Source organism: Oncorhynchus clarkii, chromosome 1 (assembly GCF_045791955.1).
Source record: "Oncorhynchus clarkii lewisi isolate Uvic-CL-2024 chromosome 1, UVic_Ocla_1.0, whole genome shotgun sequence".
NCBI classification, from domain to species: Eukaryota; Metazoa; Chordata; class Actinopteri; order Salmoniformes; family Salmonidae; genus Oncorhynchus; species Oncorhynchus clarkii.
In genome coordinates this window covers 52,084,202-52,089,112 of record NC_092147.1, presented here as the reverse complement: position 1 = coordinate 52,089,112, position 4,911 = coordinate 52,084,202, and the positions used below count along the sequence as shown (strand labels likewise).

The following is a 4,911-nucleotide window of genomic DNA, read 5'->3' as shown; positions in this document are numbered from 1 at the left end:
GAATCTAAATCACTGAATAGGGTCTAACCGAGCTACTGCATGGGGAGGCATATGTCTCTGCTTGTGATGCGTGTTGCTACCGAAACCGAAACAAAAACAGCGTGAATAAAGTCAATACAATTTGTTTCACTTTTTGAATGAAGTTACTGATTATGAACATATCACATCACCCTCACACAATTCACTGGCAACACTACATATGTTTAGAAGAGGTTCGTCGATAGGAGCGTCTATCTATCCCTGTCAAGCATATTCCGCGCGATACCATATGTACACTCCATGTGCGCACGAAAATTCTACAGTGCAGATTGCTTGACCGCAGTGTCATTACACTGTGCCAGGCGTTAAGACTAAAACCCGTTATAAATTGCCTTGTCATTTCAATCATAGCCCACCATTCACTCACTCACTCAGCAACAGCCAGCAGCAGGTCACAGTGAAATATATCACATTTTTAAGAGAAATGCCATGGTGGCCGCAGGCGCAATTTTTAGGTAGCTCTAAAACCCTGGACCATAACACTTTCCACAGTAGCCCAATGCTAGAAAACGGTCGACATGGCAACCCTGAACTGTGGACAAGCAGAAGGGCAATCTTGAGGTAGCAACAGTTTCACATCGACTTTGGAAATGCATTCAGTCAATTCCCAATACTGACACCCAGGCACAAATCTTCTTGGCCCCTGTCCAAATATTCGTACCAGCCAATGGACATGGGTTATGGATTCTTAGAAAGCGTTGGACGTAAACGAACCAATGGTCGAGCGATCTCGCTAGATGAACCGACAACCTCTTGTTGGGCCTTTAAATAAGGTGTGACGCTCTACTCGGGTACATTTAAATGAGAACCGTGTGGCGCAACTCCATAGAAACAAGAGGGCAAACGCAACCTAAATCCTGAGATGTATTTACACCTCTTGTTGAATTTGGGGAAAACAATGTTAAAGGTCCTGCTATTAAGCAGCGCCATGGAGAGGTTGTCCACACCAATGACCTTTCCTCTCCACGCACATACGGGCGTCTGTCGTAATCTTTTTGGGCCGGTGGATCACGACAAACTGAACCAGGATATGAAATCCAAGATGCGGGAGATTTCGTATAGGGACCTGCGGAAATTGAACTTTAATTTCGAGGCCGAAGTGCCACTGTCTGGGGACTATGTGTGGGAGGAAACCCCGGTGGATACGAGCCCTGTTTTCTACCAATATTCTGTACAGGTCGGGAGGGCGAGGATTGTTGTAACATCGGTCAATGTGAAGCCAGACGTTGACGTTATCCTACTGGACTCATCTTCTCAGGATGTATCGCCTCATTGTGATGACCGCTTGACCAACTCCAAAAGTAACACTCCATGCCTCACCGAAGTCAACCAGGAGAACTGCGCAGTGAAGCTGAACTCGGGGAAACCTACTCGCAACAAGTCCCGTGTGTTCGATGCAAAATAACTACTACTACGACGACAATGACACTTGATACAGGTAGGCCTAAATATCTGTAGACTACGCCCAGTGTGTTTTACGCATTGATGCTGAATCTCGAGATATATTTGGGTAAGTGACGTAGTTATTTTCCTGTGTTGTCCGGTCAGTGGGCTAATATTTGGCCACCTGGGCCATGCAATGAGTTCTTGGATTAAATGTTACTTTTTTCCCCAGACTTCTACGTGAAACGAAAACGGATGACGACCGAAATGAAGCTAAATGAGAGCACTTGCCACCATCCTTCGTCTCAATGTCATGTAGAACAAACTCAACGCGAGAGAATTCGTTGAAGGTATGTAGCTATAGTTTATAGTTCAATATGGCTACAAGAACACTGGCCGTTTTACATATGGACACAATAGTTACTTGTGCGTAATTGCGCATACGCTGTGGGGTTATTTTATTCCCGATAAGCATTAAAAGGGAAAGCAAAACTAAAAACACTGTTACACACTTTAACTGGTCGAGGAAACTGACATTGAGTTTAGTTCGTAGTAGAGTAATTTGTGATTGGGTAGGGAAATCTGCGTCACTGTGACCAGAAAGGCTCAGGCAAATTACCCCTGCTGAGGTTACAACTCAGAATATATTTTGAGAGATCTGATACTTGATTTTTGTCGTTCATGTCTATACAATTTTGGATTTCGGTTAACACTTTTTTTTGTGTGTTAATACTTCTAGGCGTTTGAACAATCCTTCCCCCACGTATAACCCTACCTTCCAACTTGAAGACAAGACTGAAAACAAGGGATGGAGAACACTCCTGCTCGACCATTCATTGGCTTGGTGTGTCTGAGTGGACCTACAGTATATAGAAGGTAGCCGACACTCCATGGGGTGTCAAGATTGAATGGTTTGCAGAAAGACTCACTTAGCATTCATGGTTGCTTTGCATACAGCCACTTGACAGTGTTAAATGTGCAATCCTAAACTATTTTAAATTGTCCACACTGGCCAAAGTGTTCAGCTTTATAAATACAGATTTCTGTTAAGTATATCAGGGTTGTTTAAATATAGGCTATATTTTAAGACTATTCTACCTTATAATTTATTTATATATATTTGCAAATACCTTTTTGATTTAGCCTAAGGGCAGCCTTTTATTTTATTTACATTTTTTTTTTTGGTTTTGTTTTGCAACCATGTAGCTTTTATAGTACACTTAAAGTAGATTTCATAGTGCTTCTGAGAATTTATTTTTTTCCCCCTGATTTTCTGTTCAGCAAAAGATGAAAATAAAATATTTTTGTTGAAATGTAACAATTTGGTTTATGTCACCTCAGAATATTTTACGGGAAGGGTCAGTTTTAGAGTGTGAATTATCCCACCTGTTTGTAAAGTGGTAACAAATGCTTACAGCCGTGTAGACACTCCTTCCATAGCCTACGTCACCTCATAGCTGCATCTGTTGGAACCAGACACAACAAGAAAAACACAATTTGCGCCGCCCGCTCTGTTTTGCCATCAAATAGCCTACCCCTTTCCCTACGATGAAAATTCAGAGCATTTCTGGTTACAAACTCATCTGGCAAGAGAATCATGGACATTAAATCAAGCAAGCATAGACTATTAACGATACAATTGTATCTAAATACAAAGCCCCACAGCCTAATAATGTTCCTCATATAACATCCTTCAAGGTCAACTTTGTTATTGCTGGATGCTAAAAAAAAGTTGTCCTTGGTTTTTGAAGAAATAACTAGAATAAGAAAGATGAGAAAAGTACAAGCTTAGTTGGATTGCATTGGGATGGTGCATTCAAATATGCAGCCATGGGCAGCATGGCAGCTGCGGGATATAGTCTAATTTAAAGGCCCTTTTGCTTCTAAAGAATGGCAGCAGCTGCCCTATCAGTGGCTTAGCCAATAGTTTGAAAATGTGAAGACTTGATGGCAAGAATGACTTTGCCAGCTCCAAGCACACACACGTGTAACTCGGACAGCCTTGTTCCAATTTCCAACACAAAGAGCTCCCCATCTCCATTCTTTCCTTTTTGTTGCCATATGGCAAATCCATGTACACATAGCCAAGACAAATTCATTCAGCCACAATGTCAAGCATTGGAGAACAAAATTAATGTTTCCCTCTATTCATACAAACAGCTGAACAAAATCATATTTAAACTATGGTGATTTCCAGCTAATTACAGCCCATATGTCCACAGGGAGCAGCGGGGTTGTTCAATAAACTTTTACATTCTCAATACTTTACATGTTGAAGATGACAGATGTTCACATGTAACTTTAATGAAGTTCCATTCCCTGGCCTGTCTAATGCTCCTTCAGTCTTCCAGGCCTTTATTAACGAAGTGTTTTGGGGCATGCTGGGACGGGGCGTTGTGGTTTATTTAAACAACATTTTGGTGTATTCTGCTGACCGCGCCCAGCATGTCTCATTGGTCAGGTCTGTGCCTGGAAGACTGTTGGAGCATCATCTATACGTTAAAATTATTTCAATTTTTTTTCCAGCGGCCCATGTCCTTTATGGGCTACCTCATATTCATGGAGGGAGTGGAGATGGAGGAGCAACGCGTCAGCACAGTCAGTTCATGGCCCATCCTCAACTCAGTGAAAGCAGTCCAGCGATTCCTGGGGTTCACCCGTGGCTTCAGCACTGTGGTTGCGCTTCTTACCTCCATGCTGAGAGGAGGTCCCCAGAGGCTTCATTGGACGGCGGAGGCGGAGAGGACGTTCGAGGCGCTGAAGGCAAGCCTCACCACTGCTCCGGTGCTGACCCCTCTCTTCCCTTCATCATTGAGGTGGATGCCTCCGAAGTAGGAGTCGGGGCAGTGCTGTCCCAGCACACCGGATCCCTTCTTCGCCAGTTTATTATGTTTAATACATTTGCAAACATTAACTTTCTTTGTCATTGTGTGTAGATTGAACTGGGGGGGGGGGGGGGTCAAGGGGTCTCAATACTTTCCAAATGCACTGTACACATTAAAGTGATACTTTTTGCAATGCCCTTTATCTACTTGCCCAGAGTCAGATGTGGATTTACATTGAACCTTTATTTAACTAGGCAAGTCAGTTAAGAACAAATTCTTATTTACAATGACGGCCTACACCGTCATTGTGAAGTTAGTAGTAATTTTGTGATCCAAAGCTAACTAGCATTAGCACAATAACTGGAGGTCTAGCATGCTACTAGCTAAATTCCTGCTTGGGAAATTGCTCTTTGCTAAAAAGGTAACTGTTACCCAGAAATGTTTTGATACTGAGATAAAAATGGCTGCATTGGACCTGTAAGCATATAAGTGCTCTATAGAATTACAAACCTATAGCACTAACCATGGCCTGTAGGCCAAGTCCTCTCTGGGTGATAAATTCAATCAACAGGAATAAAAAAAATCAACAGGAAGGAAAAAAACTAAAGGAATTGTGTGGTAGCCCATATGGGACTGGCCATCTCCCTAAAACATAACTACCCAA

General features: G+C 42.5%; 1 pseudogene; it reads left to right on the top strand.

The window, feature by feature from the left end:
• The first annotated feature begins 937 nt into the window (after positions 1-937).
• On the top strand, positions 938-2,737 carry LOC139416566 (cyclin-dependent kinase inhibitor 1B-like; annotated as a pseudogene).
• The last annotated feature ends 2,174 nt before the right edge of the window (positions 2,738-4,911 follow it).